Consider the following 24,155-nt stretch of genomic DNA (forward strand, 5'->3'; position numbering starts at 1 on the left):
GGACGCAGGGGTGTGTGTGTGTGTGTGTGTGTGCGTGTGTGTGTGTATTTCTGCTATCTCTCTGCCTCACTGTCTCTGTGTGTGTGTGTGTCTCTCTCACACACACACACATGCACACACGTGCACACACCCGCACACATGCATAGACACACCCTCACCTGAATTCATGCATTTCTCTAGCCCAGTGATTCTCAAAGTGTGGTCCGTGGGCTCACTGTATGAGCACCGGCTAGGAATTTCTGCAAGCTGCAGAAAACCAGCTCTCCCCCAAACCCAGAGAACCCACACCTCTGAGGGTGAGGGTCCAGGACTCTGAGGCTCAGGGATCCCTCCGGGTGATTCTTCCCGACACTAAACTCTCTGAGCAGCGAAGTCAGCCTGCAAAAAGCCATCTCTCCCTTCTCCCCACCCCCTTCTCTAAACTGGGCCTAAGAATAAATCATGGCTCTTCTTGGCCTTTAAATGTCAAGGATCCTGAGCTCAGAGAACAAGGACCTCCGCTGAAAAGGCCGAGCCGAAGCCTTGGCCCCGGGAGCACCAGAGCCCCGGCCTTCGCAGCGGTGGCATTTGCAACCCACTCAGAAACCACGGCTTCTCGGAAAGGCGCCTCCCTGGCACTCGGAAATGCAATAAAATTCACGTTTGGAAGGACGACACAAAGACGGACCTGGCAGGGAAGCAGCGGCGGCCTCCCCGTGGAAACGGCTGGCGTGGGGGAAGGGAGGAGGGGCTGAAGTGAGGGGCTCCTGGGGCCTCGGGCCGTAAACGCTCCCTGCGCTCGGCAGCCGGGATGGCCTCGTTTGGTGCCGCTCACCCACTTCAGTCGTAGAAAGAGCGATAAAGGAGGACAAGGGCGGAATAACCTCTAAATAAAAGATGAGGTAATTTTGAAGGCACATTAGGATTTTATGTGTATTATGGCTTGTGGTGTTTTATTCAAGCCCAGGGAGGGCCGGCCGCTCGGCTGCACGGAGCTGTCACCCTCCTAAAGCACCAAGGCTTAGCCATGCGGGAGGGCTGGGCTTTGCAGTTTGGGGGTTCGGGGGAGGCACGGGGGGAAAAAGGGAAAAGACGCTTTCTCTCCCCTTCACTGGGGGTTTATGGCATTAGGCGCTGTCATCTCAAAAATAAAAATGAGTGTTGTGTGTAAACCTGGCGATTCACAGACCTGTACCCCTGGGGCTAATAATACATTATCTGTTAATAAAAAATAATTTTTTTTAATTAAAAATAAAAAATAGCAGCCAAAAGAATAATAAAAATGGAGCGCCCTGGGCTTTGCCCTTTCACTCAGGGGAAGTCTGCAAGGACCTCCCCATGGGGCCATGGAGACCTGTCCTCAAATGGCAGACTGACCAGTGGTGGCCTGGTGCAGCTTGGAAGTTCCACTGCGGCTAAAGGAAGGTGATGCTCTACAATTCAGAGAGAATTGCCCTTAGGGAATCAGATTATCCAGTTGGCACAAAAGCCTGGAAGAGGATGAGAAGCCCCTTTTCAAAGGGCCAAGAAGATTCTGGTGGGAAAGGATGGGAGGGTGAGGTGGACGGCCCAATGCGGTTCTTCTATGACTTCTTTTTAGGTCGCTCAAGACGGTAAGGAAGTTGAGCTTTCCTGGAACACAGTGGCCCTAAAATGAACCACAAGCCTCTTTGTCGCCTGTTTCTCCCATGTGACATTGGGACTGTGCCACAGGTGTTCACAGCTTTCTTGTCACTGCGTGGGCAACTTCCAGACCTCAGCAAGCCTCCGGGTACCTGCTAAAGTGTCCACTCTGCACTGGGGACTTTCCTTGTAATCTCCAGTACCCCATAGGGTAGAGACTTTGTCCCCACTTGACAGATATAGAAATCAAGGCTCACAGCAGTGTCATCACTTACCCGAGACACAGGGGAGTAGGGATTCAAATTCAGGTCTCCTCACTCCGGCACTCCCATCACATGTAGGAAATGGTTGGGAAGATGGTGGTGTTATGCGCTGTGTGTTCCTGATATTGGGAAGAGTTAACGCTGGAAGGGTACTCATCCTGTGCGAAGCAGTGTTCTGAACTCTGTATTATCTCATGAAATCCACAGCAGGAAATGTAGACGCAGAGAGGCAGGAGACATTGTGAAGGTCACACCGGTAGGAAGCAGAACATCCAGGCCACAAACCACAAGGAAATGTATACATGAGCCACATTATGTTCACATTTCTTATGTGATTAATGTGTTGGCAACACCTTCTATGGGCCGAGCACCACCGCAGGTGCTTGCGGCGGGGGGTGGCGCAGAAGCATGCTGAGATGAAGGAATGGGTCCCGCCTTCTGGGCGGGCTGGGGTGCAGGGAGGGACAGACAGACACTCGCAGAAAGGAAAGGAAAGGGACATGGGAGAGTCTTGGGTCCTCTACATCTTCATACTTGGTTCTTCTATGACCCTGGAGTCTTCTGTTTTACAGTAAGCGTGTCCTTCTAGATTTTCCTGGGCTTATTCCCATAGAGACATGCAGACACAAGCAAGCTTTGGGAGTCCCCAGGGTCTGCCAGCCTAATTCCCTGAGTCAGCAACAAGCAACCTGCTGATACTTTCTGAATCCTTTCAAGGACCAGGTAGCCCGGTGTATTTCAGTTCCCGAAAAGGGCATCCAGGCCTCCACCTCCACCCCTGGGATATAACCATGGCACTGTTTTGAGATTTCCATGGCCATCTGCTGAGACCCCCACCCCAGTCTGAATTCCCCTCACCCCTGCAGAAAGGGGCATGACAAAATAAAGATATCAAACCCCAGAAGGCAGAGCTGTAAGATCACAGAATCGGGGTCCCTCCTATCGAGGACTTCTGCTCCCCGTCATATGATCTCCGGCAAGTAGCTAACCCCCTTGCACCTCGATTTCTTCATCTGTAAAACAGAATAGAGATGATCACTGAACCGACATGGCATGGTAGGGAGGGATACAGGGCTCACATATGGGGTACTCTTAGAAACACCTGGTAAGCGTGCCATTAACATTGCTCATTGTTATGCAATTAACAAATATTTATTGAGGAGCAGCTAGGGTTAGGATGATTGACGAACACATGGTCCACACGAGGCACCATGCCAGATGTATGCTGTCCCTGGATGAGGAATCCCAGGACCTTGGCAGGGTGAGTCCCAGCATAAAGAAGTCAGGGTCTTCTCAGTGGGGTCTGGGGGTGCACACACTCTAGATCCAGACAGGTGACAGTCACATCCTCACTTACTAGCTGTGAAATCTCACCTGACCCAGGTATCTGTTGGAAGCTTCCATTTCATATGTAGAGGGTGGGATGATGTCTCCAAGCTTTGAGGTTCTCCTGCTAGCTTGGTCAAATTCTAGATACCTGCCAACAGTCCCTGGCATTTTCCATTAAGACATCTGGGATCCTAGAAACGGGGCCTCCATTCAGTCCAGACAGGAAATCCTACTCCTTACTCCATCTCTCACTCAGCTGGGTAACAGGCCAAACTTACCTCTGGATAGGGCAGATGGCAGAAGGGGCAGACTACCGCAGAGTTGCCATCCTACCCGAGGCACGCAGGAAGACTTCTGGAAGTGACATCTCATTCCTTCTCCTTAGCTAGACCATCTCTGTGGATATCCCACTCAAGGAAGGACCTTCTGTCCCTCACCCCAGATCTGTGAGCCCCTCCCCAGGCCTACCTTCACTCCATTCTTCTCCCAAGAAGTTCGGTTCCCCAGGGTTCTCATCAGAAGCTGTCTGTGCCTCACACCTCAAGTCAGTTAATCAGCAAGCAAATATACAGTAGAAACTTCCATGAGCCACCACTTCTGCCGGGCAGTGGGAACGAGGCCCTACGCTGTGGTGGGACAAGCATTAAACCAATGTCCACAATTAATTACCACATGATGAATGTTTCACAACACAAGAAACAAAGCAAGAGAAAAGGGGAAAAGTCACTGGTCAGTGGGAGGGCCCCCAGGGAACCATCAGCTAATAGAGCTGAACCATCAGCTCTATTCAGGAGGGGTCTACTTTGAAAGGCCCCACTTTGAAAGGCCCTGCCTGATGGTATCTGTGGACACAGTTTCCTGAACCCAACTCCTCGTGACCCACATGCTGTGGAAGGCACAGAAGACATGGCCTCTACCCTCCAGGAGCATTGCCTCTGATTACTCATTAACACAGGTCAAGGTGGCCAATGAAAGCGACGGGTTACTCTGCATCCACTTATCCAAGGGAGTGAGTCAATGTTCACCGAGGGCTTCTACCAAGAAGAAGCCAGAATACTTTATCCCTGGCTTGAGGAGCAGGAGTCTTGTGACTGTTCTATAAATGAATAAGTAAGTGATTCAGAAAAGAGTGAAGACACAAGCAAGAATCTGAATCCAGTTAGGGAAAAAGATGACTCATCAGTAGGTTGACCCTGCGGTCCAGTTTGCTGGGGACAGTCCCAGAGCATGCCTGCTGCCCTGGGTAATTATGAATCACAGCCCCTTTCACTCTCAAAAATTTCCAGTTACATGTTCTAGTATCTGGCCATCCATGTGCTACAGAAATGCCGCCCACCTGTTAAGCTAGTGACTGTGGATACCGACAAACACTGTCTGCTACAGGTGACCTGGAGAGAGATGTCTGCCCACGGCATCTCATGTTGAGGGTCTCATATGAGCACCAAAATCTGATCTTTAGCCGTGAACTTTCGGATATCCTGGGGAGATTCAGGCAAGACATGTACAGAAGCGTGTTCAAAGAGAATGGATGGAAAACCCAAGTCCTCCAAGTATGTGTTATCAACGATGGACATTCCATCCCACAGAAATCAAAGGACTCACTCGATTCACCTTTCTTGAGCTTCAAATTCATTGCCTTTTAAATGTGGGTGACGGTACCTGTTTGCCTTCCTAAAGAAACTGCTGGAACTCACCAACAAACTCATGCAGAGGCTTTCCAAGGTGTGACGTGCTGAGCCAAAGCAAGGCGCTATTGATTAATATTAGTTAGTTCAATGTCATTATAGAGACTTAACCTTCCCATTGTGGCAGCCTTGGGGAACACAGCTCACCCCTGCTGACATGACCCCCACCAATGTGCTCCAATGGGCAGACACCAAAACTCGGTCACATTCTTTCTCATTCCACGGCCAACATTTGAACCTTCCTGTGCCCAGGTCCATGGTGACCTCCTTCAGGACAAGGAGCTGTTCTTGCTCCTTCCTGTACCACAGGCAAAGCTACTGCCTCGCACATTAGAGATGCTCAGTCATTTCTGCTGACAAATAAATAACAGAAATCCCAGCTCCCAAGCCGCCTCTGGGAGCCTGCCTCCGAGCCATTCTAGCCCCTTCCCTCTGTCCCTTGTCAAGCTGGACTCCAGGGTGGGTACTACTGTTGAACATTGAAAACCATTCCTCTAAGGCTGGATTCTCACCTGTGCCTCTCCCCTCCACATGCCTGATACTCCAAACAAGGAAATTGGGAGTGGTTTTTGGATGAAGGCTTTTCATCTCTTCAGTTGGGTGTGTTTCTGCACATCTGGTCCCTCTCGGGGCACGCTCTCGCCTCTCTCCTTCACCCACTGATCTATCACCCTTTAGATCCCAGTGAGAGCATCATTCCCTCCAGGAGCCCTCTCTGCCACTCTGGCTTGGAGGATCCCTTCTCTTAAGCCCTCTCAGAGCATCACGGATCCCCTATTCCTAGGAAGGTTGCAGCATGGGATTCTTTTTTTCTAAATGTCCAGCTCCTAAACTGGGCTGTGAGCCAGAATAGAACCAGAGCTGTTGCCTGCCTTGGGCACTGCTCTATTCCCAGAGACTGCGTAAGGGACAGTAAATAGTGGCCAAACACATGCATTCAACTAGCAGGAGGACATGCGAGTGGCAATGTCTGAGAGCTACTTGAAAGATCAGGGTGGGTGTTCTGCGGGCTCCACTAAAATCAGGATCGTGACCACATCTTACCAAGTACCTCCAGTGCATCTGGCCCTGAGGCTAGTGCACATATACATATATATATAAATATATATATATATAATTAAGCATGTCCTTGGGAGGATTAAATGCATAATATGTATGTGTGTGTGTGTGTGTGTGTGTGTGTGTGTGTAAAGGGAAGCCTGGGTGGCTCAGTCGGTTAAGCGTGTGCCTTCGGCTCAGGTCATGTTCCCAGGGTCCCAGGATTGAGGCCCACCTTGGGCCCCCCACTCAGTGGGAAGCCCATTTCTCCCTCTCCCTCTGCCCCTCCACTCCCTGCTCATGTACTCTCTCTCTCTTTCTGACAAATACACAAACTCTTTAATAATTAAATAAATTATATATATGTATAAAATATACATATATTTACATCTTTTTACTCATTCAATCCTCCCCCCATATGCCAAGGAAAGATTCCGATTTTACAGATGAGAAATATGAAACCCAGCTTTGACATCTGAATTATACCAGGGAAACACTCAACTAGACAGTTTTACCAACCGCATCACCCACAAGTCCCAGAAATCTATGAAGAGAGGTGTATATCTGAGAATGTATCGGAGGGCCTTAAAGAAATTCTAAGTAATATAATTTATGACGACTTTCACTTTTTTTTTTTTTTTTTGTCCTAGTTTTGTGTCTGTGTACATGAGGGTGTAGGAGGAGGGAATGCTGAGAAACCTAATTTTGTTTCCCCACTTTCCTCCTCGAACTGCGCTCTGGCTAGGATGCGTGGGAAATGTGGAGTTGGGGAGGGGGCACCTGGTGAGCACTGCCCTGGAGAAGTCGCCTCTCCTCCCTGAATCTCCTCACCTACAGAAAGCAGATGAATAATACTTATCATCGTGAGGGGTTTGGAGATTGAATCAACATTTGCCAGGTATTTCGAGATCCAAGGACCCGTAGAGGTTCTATTTGTGTCTGTACCCAGGACCTGCCTCTCTTGGGCCTCCCTTTCCTCCCCAGAAGCCAGATCACCTTTCCTTGTCCCCTACACACTACCTTCTTGTACCACACTGCTCCTCGTTCACTGGCCGGTCCGCAACTCCCCTGCTCCTCCTGTCTACATACTGAAACCCTCCAGAAGCACTCCAGGTCCCACCCGATCTGTAGTCTTCCCTAATCGTTTATTCATTCATTCATTCATTCATTCATTCATTCATTCAGCAAGGCTTTGTGGAGTGCATCTATCCCAAGCTCTGTGCCAAGCACCAGGACACTGAGTTGAATATTCTTGTCCCCATGGAACAAAAGAGGAGACTAAGGTTCAGATAGGTCATACAACTCGCCCAAGGTCACATAGCAAGTTAGCAGCTGAATCAGGACAGAATCAGGATGGAAACCCACATTTCCCAGGCTCCAGAAACCCCCAACATTTCCTCTCCTTGGTGCCACCTCCCACAGCAAACCAAGGTACTGGTCCAACAGGGAAAGTGTTCCGACTCACCAAGTATCATTCACAAGCTCAGGATACCAGGTGACTCAATCTCACATGTATGGATTGTCCTTGAAATTCCGTTCCTCACTAAGTCTCTGTCCATGGTGTCACCAAGTAGGTGACTTGCAGCGAGAGGAAGGGAAAGAACTTCATTCTAAGAAAGAAAAAGCTACACCCTCCCTGCTGGCCCAGCCCCTTCCAGTCGCATTGTCACTAGCAAGGTCCCCTCAAATAAAAACTTCACAGACCTCTCTTTTTTGATGCCAGGGAGGAAAATTCATAGTAGATAGTAAATTGGGCTTTGAGCAGACCCAGAAGAGGTTCCTGCCCTGCAGCTTATTGCCTGTAAGACCTTGGGCAAACCAGAAAAACTCCTTGGGACTCAGTTTACTCCTCTGTAAAATGGGCACAGTGGTGGCACCAATGTGCTCGGGCTGCTGTGAGTATGAAGTGAGCTCCCACTTATACAGCCTGAGGCCTGACACAGTGAGGGCTGGATAAACTCAAGAGCTCCTCTTTCTAAGGTGTAGACACTTCCAGGCTACCCACCAGCATCTCAAAAAGGCATACTTAAAAAGCCAGCCGTGACGTGTACCTCTAGGCTTTGTGCTTCAGAAATGCACACAGGGCTCACCGTACTTAGCTACCTTGTGTTCTGTGATTTTGCTTCCACACTTTTGGCATAAGAATATTACACTGAGACAGCTTTGCTGAGGTGCTCTGGAAGTCTGCATGTGCTCTGGAAGTCTAATACTGGCTTCCTTTCCTCCCACCAGAGCTCAGTGCGGCTAAGGTGCTACTCTACACCAGTTAGAAAACCATCGACGCGGGTCATCATTGCACCGGTCACCCTGGACTCAGGCTAAGCAGGAGGCAAAAGACAAAGGTTTATGATCAGCCCTCAAGAGAACCGAAGTTTCAGGACCCTTGGGTCAGTTGTTAGGCATCTGCCTTCGGCTCAGGTCATGATCCCAGGGTCCTGGTTTCAAGCCCTGCATCGGGCTCCCTGCTCAGCAGAAGCCTGTTTCTCCTTCTCCCACTTCCCCTGCTTGTTCTCCCTCTCTCGCGGTCTCTCTCTGTCAATAAATAAATAAATAAGTCTTTAACAAGAGAGAGAAAAGAGAAACTAAGTTTCCTGTAGACTCATAAGGAGTTCTGGAATAAGAGGCTGCAGATGGGGGACATTGGGCCACTGACAGATCAGGGTTGGCTGCTTTTGGAAAATTAGATTTTATACTAAAGTACAATTTTGGACTTATCCTGACACAGTGGAAGATTTGGCAAATTTGGGCCTGTATTCTGGTATGGCGGCAATGAGCTGAAGCTGAGAGGCGTAGGCCATCCGCTGCCCATCCCCCTGCCCCCGCCATGCACAGTATCCCACAACAGAAAGGGTCTGCTTCACTCACTTGCATTCCCTGCCTAGGCCTGGTAAGCATTCCTACCATCCCTAACTGAGCTGAAACCAGGAACTAAAACCTATTGTTCCTTTTTCCTAGAAAGCTTTTACCATCCAGCACCCTTTCTCTGCCACGTGGACTCCTCATTCTTCAAGAAAATGCCTTCAGGACGTTCTTCAGCTCAATGACCACTTCTTCCAGGAAGCCTTTCATGATTACTATCCCCTTCCTTCCCAGACTGTGTTCCTGAATGTTTCAGTTGTGTACTGCTGCATAACAAATGTCTTAAAACAGCAATAAACACAGGTCAGCCCTACTGGTGGGAGAGATAATTGATTACATAGGGCATGAAACAGAAAGATGTGAGGACCACTGTGGGCCATCATGGAGACTAGCTACCATGGAGTTTCTGTTGGCCTCCAGCCTCTGTCAGAGCACTTCCCATGCTGTAGTGAAGTTCTTGCCTTCTATATCTCTCCCCTTAAAATTAGGACTTAAGATGGGATTGTTTCTGTAATTCTGATATTCCCCAATGCTGGCAAATAGTTCCCATGAGCTTCCTGAGGGGAGAAGTCTGCCTGTCATGTTCTCTTATAAAGTATTAGCGCCTAGGGCACAGTCAGTACTCAAAAAATAAACGTTGACGTAAACAAATGAACGAGCCAACTCATTTACTGGCATTCCTGGGTCCAGATGTCAGGAAAGTTGTTCTGTTACTTCAAATCGTAAATTCTAAAAATTCAAGACTCTTTTTGCTAGGGAAGGTTCTAGAGACACTCAGAGGTGGATCCACCCCTGAGCATTTCTTCGGGATGCAAAATGAGATTGTGTAAGCAAAGGGCCTCGCTCTGGGCTCAGCACACAGCGGGCACCCAGCCAAGATTAGCTCCTGTCGCAGCGGAAACAGGGACCTCCCACCACCCAGCTGCGGGGACCTACCTCCCCTTCCCCGCTCAATACAGTGCACTGGCCAAGGGCATGAACTCTCGGAGAACAGCGGAGCTTTCCTACCTCTCAGCAGGAGGAGCTTTGGCAAAGTATTTTTTACCCTCCCCATCCCTCCAGCTTCTCATCTATGAAATGGGAGTTGACATCAATGCTTTTTCATGCTCTCGCAGCGAGGACCGAACGAGATCATGTGTGTCACTCAGCCCAGGGCCTGGCCCAATTACAGGAAACATGGATGAAATGCTAAATATTACTGCTATCCAACGCTTCCCCTGCAAGGCTGCAGTAGGATATATTTAAAACGTCAAAAGGATAATTTAATAAACAGCATTTTAATGTCTCCATTAGTATGGATTAGAGGATTAAATCTATTCTAATTCCTGCTGCCTGGGTAATAGGCCAGCTAGGACTCAGCAAATATAAAACTGCTTCACCTACCTTTCATTCGGAGGAGAAGGAAAAAAAAAGAAAAAAGGCAATGCATTTTTGTTTTCTTCTCTTATCCTTCACTTATTTGTATGCTCAAATAAGGTTACTGCGCGAAACACAGTTGTGGGATCCATAAATAATGAACAGCTGTCCGTGCCCTCAGCATCAGCACAGAAAGGTCTAAATAGGTTTTTTTGTCCAAATCTTTTCCTGCCCCAGATCTGGCCCTACACGTAAATATGGGGAGTCTAGCTGGCCTATTAAAGCCCGACTGACCCACTGGCCCAGTTTACAGAGACAGCATCACACAGAACCACTTTAGCAGCAGCTGCTGAGAAACCTTTGGCCGCACAAGCCAGAAGCCGCTCACAGACTCACTACAATTAGTCCTTGAGCCTCTGCTGCCTCAGAGCCCTGGACTCCAAGCCCCTTGGAAGCCGTGCCGATGCCCTCTCTCGTCCTGCGTCTATGACAAGCAAAGAGCAAAGAATGACAAAGCCTTTGCTGATGTTCCTAGAAGTGGCCCGCAGTAATGTGGCGAGACTCAGTGAGCAAACCCTCCTGAGCCTGCTCCCGGAGGCGGGGTTTCCCAGTGACACGGCAGATGTTCCCTCTGCAGCCTGCATCTGTTTCCTCTTCTGCCTGTCTGCCCTGCTCTTCCTGCTGCCTAGGACAGTACGGCAAAGCATTCCTGCCAGGCGTGGTTCTCCCCCACAGGGAGGGGACTGAACTACTAGCGAATGCAGCCTGCCGCCTGAGGATCATCCCCAAAATAACACTTCATGCAGACATCCCCATCTTTTGGAAGGTGACAGTCAGGTGATACCAGCTCCTCTGTCTCCACTCCCATTGGAACTCAGAGTCCCGTGGTCACTAAAAGTCATCAGTCAGTCTTGAGACGCCTGTGTGGTGCAGTCAGTTGACATCCAACTGTGGGTTTTGACTCAGGTCATGAGTTCATGGTCGCGAGATATAGCCCCACATCAGGCTTCATGCTCAGCGTGGAGTCTGCTTGGGAGTCTCCCTCTCCCTCTTCCTCTGCCCCTCCCCCCTGCTCTCTCTCCCTATCAAATAAATAAATCATTTTTTAAAAATGGAAGAAAGAGAGGAAGGAAGGAAGGAAGGAATAAATAAATCAGTTGGTCTTTCTCTGAGCACTTTCCTGTAGACAAAGAGCTGTCCTGGGTTGTTATTTATTTCATTTGATCATAAAACCACTCCGCTAAGTATGTGTGTCAGCTCCATTTTACAGATGGGAACATTGAAACCTCTCAAAACAAGTCCATGTGTTAGTCCACAGCAAATCCATGAGTTCAAACCGTGTTTCTCCACTCTGGGTGCTGCAATACAGCATAGCAGTCTGTGTGTGCTCCCGAGGGCTTCCCTGGCTGTGATCACATCCGAATTCCACCCTTGAACCAACTACTCTGTTCAATGGGCATGTCCTCATCGTGACTATGAAAATAAACAAAGATAATATCTATGGCCAACACATAGTGAGGGTACATGAGGACTTCCTAGCTGGGACCCCCATCGAAACACCAGATTCTCCCCAGAGTTGGAAACTGCTACTTGCCCTTCTTATTCCAATAATAAAATCCCAGCTTCCAGCCTCTCAGCAAAAAGGTATAGCTATACCTAAACTAAGTTTTTCTCAAAGGAATAGAAGTACAAATGGGATGTTCTCCAGGAACTGTCCTTACGGAGAGGGGAGGTCCATCTCTCTTTCCCTTCTCTTGGCTCCCAGGCAGGTCTCTTGGACCTTGCAGGAGAAACCACATGTTGAAGATTGCAGAGAATCATGCTAGAGCCCCCAAACCAGCCCTGGGCAGCTACATTTTGAGGAGAAAAAAGTAAACCAAAGAACAAAAGAAACTTGAACATAAAGTGGTGTCTGCCATAAGACCAGAGCTCATGTCTCTGCTCACCAGTGCTCCTGCCACACCGACCCTTAGGACCAGCCTCTGCACCTGCTGTCAGATGGCCTCATGCATGGCGGGGGCCACATAAATTCACCACCTGCTGAACACCAGGCATAGGGGTAAGGAATGCACATTCTCATAAAATGCTCATGATAACCCCACAAAGCCACTGTTGGTCCCATTTTGCAGGTAAAAGATCTGAGACCCAAGGAGAAGCCATCGCACAGCCACTAGGCATAGACCCAGACCCAAAATCAGGCTTCCTGACTCCCAGCCCAACTGTTCCCACCAAGGACACGGACTCAGAACTCAGGAATGCCCCAGAGTCCTGCAGATCTTTCCTTGCCGCAAGCAGCTCTTGGAGCTGGAGGTGTGCTGGTACACTAGCCAAGGAGTGCCTTCCGTGGTGAAACCAAAGACAGACGTGCCAGATCTGCCTCCCAGTTTAGCAACTGTGTGAACGGAGGCAAAACACCTTGAGGATCTCTGATCCTCGTCTGCAAAATGGGGATGACAACCCACGGGGTTTTGTAAGAATTCACTAAGTGCTCCCAGGCAACACCGTGGAGATCAAGTTATTGGTAGCAGTACTGTCGTTTTTGCTGTTGTCCTTTTGTCTTAAGCCTGAATCCCTGGAAGCAAAGTCCAAGATGGGGGTCCTTTGCATCAGTGGTTTCCTGGGGAAATGCTCTTGGGACAGACCTGCGGGGAGAAGGAAAGAGGAGGAGGAGGCAGGGGAAGGGCAAAGTGGTGACGTCAACTGAAATCCAGTCTCAGACCAACCCCACGGGGAGCTCAGGACGGTGAATGGCACCACAGACCTGCCTCACCTCGAAACAAGGCACAGATCTGTCACTGGCCGTGAGGGACCCATAGGGAAGGAGGTAGCCACCTGCAAGGAGCTAACAACCTCCCAGGCTTCTCAGGGAGACGGGCTTATTGGCAGAAGGCAATGCTCCAAAAAAGGTACAACTCTCAGTTTGGGCAGCCAGCCACCCCAGCAACTGAGGATTGGAGTGAGGCACCAAAAAGATCGGCAGCTTTAGTGTGAGTAATCCACAGTCCTTTCCTTCCCCAGGTCTGTCCGTCCCCCCAGTACTCTGTCCTCCCCAGGTCTGTCATTCATTTCCTAATGCCCTGTACCTTGTCTTCCTCAGTCTTATAAAACTGAACTCCCTGTAGCCTCCCATTACAACCATTTAAGCACAGTACTTTACACATAGCCGCCCACCCCATCTTCATCCCTACCAGAGTTAAAATGAGAGTTAAAATGGGGCTGAAGATGAAGGGGGTTCACGGCGCCTAGTGCTGTATCCCTGGGAGCTAGCACATAGCAGGCACTCAGCATCCTGGAGCGTTAGCTCAGACAGGTTGGGATGGTAATAATGCCATTGTGAGCCTTGGAAATACGTTAATGAAAGAATTAACCTTGAAGTTCAAAAGTCTAAAAGAAGCCAATACATCTATTTTGTGCGATAAGTGTTGATGGATATTTTCAATAACTCCAAGTGTCCAATAGAAGTGCCCAGGGAGGGCACCTGTGTGGCTCAGTGGGTTAAGCCTCTGCCGTTGGCTCAGGTTATGATCTCAGGGTTTGGGGATCGAGCCTCGCGTCGGGCTCACTGCTTGGCAGGGAGCCTGCTTCCTCCTCTCTCTCTCTGCCTGCTTGTGATCTCTGTCTGTCAAATAAATAAATAAAATTAAAAAAAAAAACAAAAACAACAACAACAACAAAAAAAAACACTTGTTCACCAACTTCTTATCTCTGGAACAGGCACCAAAGTTACCTTTCTCAAGAAAATCATTTTCTCAAGAAGCTTCTGCATTTGGAGAAGACAGTTATGAATACAGACAATTTCAGTGCAAGGGAGTAGGCACCGAGATGGAAGGGGATGCAGGCAACAGCCCTGAACTCTGCCATAGTTCAAAGTTGATCATGGTGGGCTTCACAGAGGAGGTGATGCGTTACATCTTGAGGGTTAAGGAGAAATTTGACACAGAAGGACAACGATGTGCACAGAGATGGGAGAAGGGTAATGTGGATGGGGAGGGCAGAGTGATTCAGAATGGCTGAATCTTCTGCCGCAAAAAAACGGGTCGTCTCAGATTCCTGAAAGAAATGTTCATTGAGGAGCTTCCAAGTTGGTGAATGTGTGGTTGCTCGGAAAATGGCATGCCTGGAGGGGACAGGAAGCTCCACGCCACCAGCCCATACTCCGCCCTATGCAGCGCTTCCATCTGGCTGTTCCCGAAGTGTACCCTTTAAAATAAATTAGTCAGTGCAAGAAGAAGAAGGAGGAGGGAAAAGGAAAAAAAATGTTTATTTAATAAATGAAGAGAGGAAAGAAGGAAGGACGGAAAGGCGGGAGGGTGGGGAGGACAGACCACAGAAAGAGAGGGAGGAAAGAGAGGGAAACTGTTGCTAAGGTAAAGAGTAGCGTTACAATGTTATAAAATCATATCGATCTATTGTGAATCAGTTACCTTTCAAAACTTTTACATCTGTTCATGATCTCATTTCATTTTACCACGATCCCATAAGATAAGAATTCAAACTTCCCATTTGACAGATGCAGACCACCAGAAGTTGAGTGACAGCTGGCCCTCTACCCAGTGGGAGACATTGTTTGGGTGCTCACGTGGGTCTTTCTAACTCTTTCCAAAGAAAGATAGCGGCTACCCTCAGGGATTGACCTGGGTGTTTGAAATCTTGTCAATCCTTGCCTGAAAGCCTTCCTAAAAGTTTGGGTGCGCCCATTAAATTTCTGAATCGACTTCTTCTCAGTTGATTGTTAATTCCTTAAATGTTCCGCTCCTTTAAAAGGATGACAGGTTCATTAAGCTATGAGACAGTATCCACTCATTAATGCACGCTAAATTGCCATGCAATTTCTATAGAATTAAATTACATATTCACTGAATAAGCAAATAATTCATCAAGGCTGATGTTACTTCCACAAATGCCGAAGTATGATTTGGGCCATGTACTTATCAAATGCTGATTTTTGAAAACTCACAATGAAATAATAAATAAATCATCAACTCGAAAGTTTAATTTGGTATTCTGGCTCAATCAGGAAAATACGCACAGTACCAGGCACCCTTCTTGGTTTCTAAATAAGGCAGCACTCGGAAATACGAGCCCACCCATTTTCATTCAGCTGTGTGATGACCTGCTAAGGCTATGGGGCTAAAATACACACAACACAAAAACTCACACATGCATAGCCAAGCGTGGGTATTGGTGCTACTTGATAGGGACCATACGCAAGCTCAGTAAGAATAATTAAAGCAAAGTTAGTATTTTACAGGATCTGCCTGACTCCAAGCACCAGCAAACTGAGATAAGACGCAGAGTTGTCTGCTCTGTGTTGTCTGCCTGCTCTAGAGTTCCCGAAGTCGAGTCCCTAATTCAGCAGCATCAGCATCACCTGGGAACTCGCGAGAAATGTAAATCTCAGGTCCCACCCCAGACCTGCTGACTCAGAAACTCTGGGGGTGGAGTGATGCCTCGAGGTGTTTCTGATGCAACAAAGTCTGAACCACTAGTTTAGATGTATCAGATGCGAAAAGAACATGAGATTTTCCCTTATATAGACTCAGACTTGTGTCCTGATGGCTACATCCCAGTTGTTCCTAGGCCTCTAAACCCAAAGTTTTAGCCCTTATTTTAAAAAAATAATAATAAAGTGGGGAGGTGGGAAGGAGGGTAAAGGATGAGTGCTAGCTCGCTCCTGAAGTGGCTGCTGGGTTCACAGAGACCGTGTGGGTAGGGCCGGCACTGGGAACAGCGCACACTGGGGAGTATCCTACGGTTAGTTGGCTTCTCCCTTGCACCAGAAGGTCTCTTGTGGAAACGGCATCATTTCCCTTCCTTCTAAGTTCTGTCCACTTTGCACAAAAGAAGCAGGGCTCCTCTCCCAGGATGCCCCTCCCCCAGTGGTTCCCAGAGAGAGCTGGCCAATGAGAGGGCCGGCGAGATCTGAAGGGCCCAGGAGAGACGGGCCCTTTGCTTTGGAGGCGGTAGCAGCCAGGCCGGAGAGATTCACAGCAGCCTCCCAGAGGGTTCCTGAGAACCACTGCTTTCCTGCCATGATCGGAGGACTGGGGGGTGGGGGGAGCTTCCCAGACATTCTTGCCCTGCGGAGTTCATGAGAACCCGTTTGGGTGCTCCGGGATGAGATTGGCCGTGCTGGTGTCCCCTAATGTCCTCCCCCACCCAGCTATTCCAACAATCCTATATGCCCCTCATTTCTTTCAGGGAAACACTATCTCTGGAAACTACTGAATTTGTGTCCTACCAACCAGACCTCCACTTCTACACATCTATTTACCTCTCTTCTCTGGGTGCGGGGGGGCGGGATGTATTCCTGTGCTAACTAGCAGGATTTCCCTTCCTTCAGAGTTGGGAGGATCTCCTGATTATCTAAAGGCCCCCAGCCTAAATGTATATCTCCCCACGGGTGGACCTTTCTGCAAAGAACCCAATATGTTTACTGTCATACTGTACTCCTGGCCTCTATTCAGAATCTTAAAATAACTGCTTAGAGATTTTCGACACTTCTTAGTGTGATTCTGCTTCGCTGCAAGCCCCCTGCCCCCATGGAAACCAATCATCATCCTTTATGCAAATCGGTGGGGAAATATGATTCAATTAACAGAAACTGGCTTAACAGTCATTATGCCCTGACTTGTTTTTTATTTGACTTTTAATGTTTGTATAATGTCATATAAGCCATTTTTCTTCCCTCTTCCAGAAAACAGTTCTAAATATGAGAGACAAAATAATAATGAAACCTCAAAGAGGTAAAGCATTTACAGCATTTCAAAGCCCCGTGATAGTTTATCTCTGGTCAACAGATATTCTCAGACTCACACAGAGACAGAGTCTGCACTACGGAGAGGTCATGCGTGTTACACTGGGTCACACAGATCATTAGAGGAAGTATGATAACTGGCACTTCAGTTCCCCAATGCCCCATCTAGGTCCTCGTTGTGGGGAAATACATCTGTGATTAGATGCTAAATAAATTATCTGGCCCTTAGTAATAAATTCCTTATTAGCAGAATTAGGTCAGAATTGCAGAAGTGACTCTCGCTCTCGCTCTTTCTCTCTGAGAAGAGACTTTTTTTGGAACTTTACTCATGCAAATATGAACAGAAGTTTCAGTTCTTTGGCTAAGAGATTTTTTCCCAGAATGTGGGCAGGTTTCCAGACTTCTGTTGTATAATGAATATTCCTACTGTTTTGGACTCCTCGGTTTTCCAAGGCCACGGCTACCCAATCTGACTGTGGTAGGGATATCGTTACACTAAATCAATTGAGTTCTGTCATGCAGAACTTTTCCCAAAACCAATTCACAGAGATGGTATCCTTGAGGGCAGGCAGGAGGAAAATGTTCTCATCAAGACATCGGTCCCATTGATTTCCAAGTCAGATACGGAAAATATAACTGGAGAAAGAAAGAAAGAAAGAAAGAAAGAAAGAAAGAAAGAAAGAAAGAAAGAAAGAAAGAAAGAAAGAAAGAAAGAAAGAAAGAAAGAAAGAAAGAAGGAAAGGAAGGAAGGAAGGAAGGAAGGAAGGAAGGAAGGAAGGAAGGAAGAAAGAGAAAGAAAGAAAAAATTAAATAAATAAATAAATAAATAAATTGAGGACATATTCTAGAATAAGGTATTTGAACAAGATGCAAAAGAAAATCAGAATAAGTGGCAAAGACTTGCATATAAATTGCTTAAATCTCTCATACAAAATTGAGCATAGAGGAGCGCCTGGGTGGCTCAGTCACTTAAGCCTGCCTTCGGCTCTGGTCATCATCCCCGAGTCCTGGGATCGAGCCCCGCATCAGGGTCTCTACTCAGTTAAGAATTTGCTTTTAGCTCTCCCTCTGCCCCTCCCCCAACCCGTGCTCGCACTCGAGTGCGCTCTCTCTCTCTCTCTCAAATAAATAAATAAAATATTTTTTTAAATGAGCATATAAAAGAGATCAGTACCACCAGAAACTAGAGCTTTTCTCTTCTGGGTCATCCTAGTTGTTCAGACCTAAAATATCCCACCATCTCTCTCCCAGAGGCGACAAAGAGTTATCCTTTGCTGCACATCCTGTCACTCCAAAGTTTAGCAGCTCAAAACAACAGTAATAATTGGTGACTTCTCATGGTTCTGTGCTTGAGAAACTCAGGAGCAGCCTGGCCAGCCAGCTCTGGCTTAGGATCTCAGATCCTGTGGTCAAAGGTCATCCAGGGCCATGTCATCCAAGGTTTGGCCTGCGGCTGGAGGGTCCCCTGCAAGGTGGCTCCCTCACATGGCCAGCAAGTTGGTGTTCGTTTCCGGACAATTCTTTTCTATGATGTCATCTCCAAAGGGCTTCTTGAGTCCCAGAGAGAGAAAATCAAGGGACCAAAGTCAAAGCGCTCGTGTCCTTTATGACCTAGAATCAGAAGTCACCAACTGCGGTATTCTACGGGTCACACAGTTCAGCCCTAATTCTGTATGGGAGAGCGTCAAAATCAAGAGGCTAGGATCATCAGGAACCATCCTGAAGGCCAGTAATATAAGTATTCAGCACACTGCATGTGACTTATGCAAAGCCTAAGGGCGAAAAGGCTCCCTGAAGCAGCCGAATCCGCAAATGCCGGACAAAGGATGTGGGCTTCCCATGGACCAGACGGAGCGTCTCCGTGAAATAGGCCTGCTGTGGCGTCATCTCAGATTAGAAGCACGGCGAATGTAACAGGCCAGAGGCAGGGTCAGCTTCACGCAATCATGCCGGGCCTTGCTCCCCACTACACTTGGGTTTAACGCTCTGCCACAGTCATCTTGAAATTCTTACTAATTTTTGCACAAGGAGCCCGGCGTTTTTATTTTGCACTGGGTCCCATGAGTTAGGTAGCTAGTCCTGGCTCGGGGCAAAGGAAGAAGATAGGCATCCGTGGGAAGAAAGATGCAATTGTCCCATCCAGGAAGTGTAAATGACACATTCCCAGTGACAGCGTTCCCTAAAATTCCCAGGGAAGCACATACAAAAGGGTCAGCTCGAAACTTCTGAGAAACCTGAAAAAGGTATCTAATCGCTAGATTTTTGTTTTAACCTGTGTTCCTCCAAGAGGCATAGCTAAGACAATGGCTTCCATGAAGGTAGTGCCTTATGGGACATGGCCACTAGGCACGGGAGGGGGATTCCGGGAATTGTCCAACAGGGCATGGGGAGGAAGCTGTCCCCTGTTGCATTACTGAGTTGATTTTTCTGTGGGTGACCAAGTTTCCGCACTGGGGACCTTCTAGGAGTTTGTAGCATCCTCCTTAGTATCAACCTTCTGAGACATGGGGAGAGAAACATTAGATCCCCACCTGCCACCCTCATGAGTAAACTGCTGTCCAGTGGGGTTATCTTCCCCTGGGCATACATCAGAAAGACCAGGACGTCCTCTGGCACCCAGCAGGGTGACAACAAGGCAGCCCTGCGACAGAAAGCAAAGACTACGAGGTTGCTTCTGCTTGTGCTGATTGCTGAAGCAAGAGGTGGGGTGAGAAGTTGGGCCCACACATGTGTGCCGTGTCCAGGTCAGTGTTCCCACTCCGCCCCCTTCCCTGAACTCCACACTGGAGGCTCAGAAGGGAGAACCAGCAAATGACAGAAAGAGCCAACCTCTCCCCTTCCCCACCTGCAGACTCCCCTCCTGAGCCAGAGGAAGACAAAAGCCTCTACCTTAATCAATTTCGAGTGGTATTGGATAAGACATTTTAATTCCTCCATTTAGACACTATTTGCTGATGAAATGAAAAAGGACCAGAACAATTCTGGGGCCGCCCTACATTTTCTTCCAGCCCCAGGAGGATTAATAGGCCCCTGGAGCGGACTTAACAGGAAGGAACGGTGGGCCGAATTCAGCTCCTGTATGATCACCTCCCACGAGTCTTGCTTGCCCACCGTAACAGACTGCATTAGAAATATCCAGAATGCACTCAGGGAGAGCAAGATCATGTGAAGGGGGAAGCAATGTGTTGTTATATGAATACCCTTCATACCACTGCAGTGGAGCCAGAACCCACGGCCGCTTCACAGCTTTCTGCTTTCTCATGCACAATTCATCTTCCCTGAAACCCCCTCTTCCTCTGTCAGAGTCACCCCACTCTGTCATGTGCCAGCTCAGGGGACCCCTCCCCAGATCGGGGGCAGTTGATTATTATCATCATGTCATTCTTTCTTACAGCCTTATACCAAAAGTATCCATGGAAATTTAAAAATTAGTGCAAACATGACATAAAGGGTGTTAAGGAGGAAAGATAGAAATTTTCCAAGGGCTTGGAAATTACAACAGACTCTGGAATCTGGCTGTCGTGCTCTGCATACGTTAAGTGACTGACCGGCGCTGTGGTCCCAAACTCAGTAGCCAATGATGCGGATCCAGTCCCAATCAAGGTGAAAACGAGCCACTGCTCAGGAAAAAGCAGACTTATTCCTGGTCCCGAAGCCAGATGAACATTTGTTCCGAGGGCATTCCTAAAAGGACACACAGGGTCCACACACTGGGTAACATTCTCGTTTTTGTGATGTTCCTCCACCCATGACAACAGCACCAAAACCAGGAAAGAATTGCCAGAGTCCCCATTGGTCGCCATCGGCCTCTGGCCGCCTGCACACTGGTTCTCCGCCCCCTTCCTCTCACTTAGCATTTTGTGTTAGAACAGTTTCTACATGTGTCTTTTTCCCTTTTTGTTTCTAAGTGTCTCAAGGACTAAATAGTGTGTCTCACACAGCTACACATTTTCCTCAGTGTATCTCCTGGGAGCAGACATTTTCTGCATCCACGGGAGCCTTCCAGATGAAGGCTCTTGTACTATGGGAGGCAATGGACAGGGCAGGAGACAAACAAACAGGAGTCGGCCCAGAGCTCTTGAGAAACACTGATCATGCAGCAACCAGATCGGCTGGCCTCTGGGGTGCAAGGAGCCACGTGGGACCGATTCTCTGCGTGAAGGAATCTGAACACGTAGTACAGAGATCAGGGCTGCAAAATGCCTCAAAAGTGTGTCAACACCCGTGCTGGTTAGTTCTCCTGCCCATGTTTTCATGGGGATTATGGATAAAATTCTTTCAACATAAAAATATCTTTTTGTGTTCATCTTGAGGCAACAGAGAAGGAAAAACGACCCCGCAGTCGGCATCCCTCTTTACATTGAGTGGAGCTGTCTAACACGGCATGTCGGATAGATGGTTCTGACCTCCCTTTCTTCAGTGGTCATTAACTGAACACCCTTGTGCTTGGTACAGAAGATGAAATGGTGAACAAGACAGAGTTTTTGTCCCCAAAGAACATATTGTCCATTTGAATCTTTTTAGCAATGATCTGGGTTTCTTCAAATCCTAGTTATTTCTTTTGTTTAAAAAAAAGAAGAAGAAGAATACTATTTACTACACACTGTAGTCAAGATCCACACCAAGACTTATCACTTACTTTCTCACCAAAGAGACCTGAGTAAAAAAAACAGAGAGAGTATGAATTCTCAAGGAGGGGACAAGCCCACCTGAGGCTTTGTTAACCCTAACTTCAAGGTTCCCTGCAAATACAAACCTTGTATTTTGAAAATACAAACCTTGTATTTTCCAGAAGCTCTGTGGGCTAAGTCCAGAGTGCCCCTCCTGAGTGATCATGTTCTGGGAACTCCTGAGATATGGAATGATATGGAACTAGGAACAAGTGATAACAGGTTCCTCATACTTGCCTTGAATTAGAGAAAAAAAAAAAAAAATCCCTTGCTCTCCTTATCCAGGACAGAATTCTTTTCCATGGTGCCACAATGTGATTTCCTTACTCATCATGAGTCCAAAGATGATATGCACATTTTTAACAGGGAAAGCTGGCAAACATGCCCATTTCAACATAAATGTTGGGGGGGTGGTTAAGATTTTATTTTATTTATTTGTTTGTTTGTTTGTTTATTTATTTTGACGGAGAGAGACCCAGCAAGAGAGAAAACAGAAGCAGAGGGAGTGGGAGAGAGAGAACAGCCTGCCCACAGAATAGGGAGCCCAATGTGGGGCTCCATTCCCAGACCCTGGGATCATGACCTGAGCCAAAGGCAAACACTTAACAACTGCGTCATCCAGGCGCCCCACAAATGTGTTCTATTAAACACTACACAGAAACACCAAACAAACCCAAATGTGCTTTTTTTTCTTTTTTAGATTTTATTTATTTATTTGACAGACAGAGATCACAAGTAGGCAGAGAGGCAGGCAGAGAGAAAGAGAAGGAAGCAGGCTCCCCGCGGAGCAGAGAGCCCGATGTGGGGCTCGATCCCACAACCCTGGGATCATGACCTGAGCCAAAGGCAAACACTTAACAACTGCGTCATCCAGGTGCCCCACAAATGTGTTCTATTAAACACTACTCAGAACCCCAAAACAAACCCAAATGTGCTTTTAAAAAATCGCTGGGCTAGTTTAAAATACTCTGAGAACCAAAGTAATTGCCCAATTCCAGGACACTGTAGAAAATGCTGTTGGACAAGGTCTCATTTCTCACCAGTGGTATCTGAACGACAGATCTTCCTATGAACATAATTTGAGAAGAGTGGCTCCATTCTAAACCACTGTTTTTGGTTCCCTCAAAAAAAATATTTCTTTCAGCCTTACATTTCTCGGCTGTGGTCTCTAGTCTGAGGGCCATATCCCTTCTGAAGATTTGGGCAGTTCTACGGAGCCATATTTAACTTGGGTGAATAAAAAAACGAACTCCCTTTAATAAAAGTGGCATTGTTTCTGCAGTCAGGTAATTCCAAGTGGACTCACTTTTTACTTTCCATGGGAATAGTCCTTGAGGAAGAAAGAGGCTTTGTTGAGTTTTGTTTTGTTTTGAGAACAGTCAGTTGGTTCTTTCTACCCTTCCTTCTGGGCGCCAATCTCTCCGAGGAAAACCACAAAGTTCAAGCAAAAATAATGAAAAGGAAAGAAAAGAAAGAATCTGCACATAAACTCAATTTATCGCCATATGAGGTCATTTGTGTCGTTCTTGTCCCCCACCACCAGCCCTGCCCATGGGGGACCCCGCCCAAAACTCTGTTCTGCACATACTCCACTCCTGCTTTAGAGGAGCATGGGGTAAGACCTTGTTCTACATGTTCTGTTCTCAAGGAATCCTGTGGTCTGAGTTTCTGTTTGAATGACTTCTCACCTTCAAACCCACTGAAGTTGTCCTTGTTTGGCTTCTCTTAAGTGACTGAGATGTTAATTGTTCTCAGTTGGTCCGTTTATCAGTGTGACTGTTTCAGTTTTCTTCAAGACAAATGATTAGGTCCTCCAGGCTTTATCAGTGTATTTAAGTATGTTCTTCAGGTGTGGACTCAACTTTGCCCTTGGCTTCCAGAGCCATTTCCTTTCCATACTAGGGTGTAAATAGTGTGAACACACACATACACAGACACAAACCTGCTCTGTGTTATTTTAGAAAGTTGATTCCTTCTCAACGACACTGGAGTGACCCCAAAAGGGTCCAAGTTCTCTTCAAAAAAGAAGTAATATTCTGATCTAAGGATTGAGAAAGCAGGAAAAAATAAATAAATGAATAAAGTAGAGTGATAGGAAAAACTAAGGGATCTCAGTGGATAAGAAAGACAGAGAGAGATTAAAATACACTAAGTGCCTTTGCTGGGCTCTTATATTATTCCCTGCACTCCTTCGGGCAAATTTAGCTGACATGGAGCACAATTATCTCTTTCCTACAGAAAGGGCATTGAAACTGGGAAAGAGGAGTCCACTTGCTGAAAGTTATAAATAAGGAAGTAAGTGATGGGTCTCCCAAAAGCCCAATCATTTTCAACGTGTTATCACTGAAGTAGCTGAGGTTCAGAGAGGCAAAGCAACTTGTCTAGGGTTACCAAAAAATAGGTAACAGAGCTGGGATTCAAGCCAAGTCTGCTGCTTCAAAGTAATTTCAAGGCAAAGCCTAAACACCAGGAATTGGAAGGTGGATCAATATATATGACAAGATCGATCTTGTTTAAATACATATCAGGCAGCAACCATCCTATGAGTCAACTGGAGGAGAAATGTATGCCTTTATTAGCCAGGATAGGCTCAACT

At 47.4% G+C, this 24,155-nt stretch overlaps 1 long non-coding RNA gene across 3 annotated transcripts; it reads right to left on the minus strand.

The window, feature by feature from the left end:
* Positions 1-1,252: 1,252 nt before the first annotated feature.
* On the minus strand, positions 1,253-23,690 carry LOC116575390. Of its 3 annotated transcripts, XR_004279750.1 has the most exons (5): positions 22,866-23,690; positions 3,663-3,820; positions 3,473-3,620; positions 3,240-3,385; positions 1,253-2,878 (listed from the first exon to the last, which is right to left on the minus strand). It is a non-coding gene; the product is annotated as an uncharacterized LOC116575390 (long non-coding RNA). The 3 variants fall into 3 exon arrangements; XR_004279748.1 differs by lacking the exon at positions 22,866-23,690 and having other exon boundaries at positions 3,663-4,226; XR_004279749.1 differs by lacking the exons at positions 3,473-3,620; positions 22,866-23,690 and having other exon boundaries at positions 3,663-4,226.
* Positions 23,691-24,155: the final 465 nt, after the last annotated feature.

Source organism: Mustela erminea, chromosome 16 (assembly GCF_009829155.1).
Source record: "Mustela erminea isolate mMusErm1 chromosome 16, mMusErm1.Pri, whole genome shotgun sequence".
Taxonomy (NCBI): domain Eukaryota; kingdom Metazoa; phylum Chordata; class Mammalia; order Carnivora; family Mustelidae; genus Mustela; species Mustela erminea.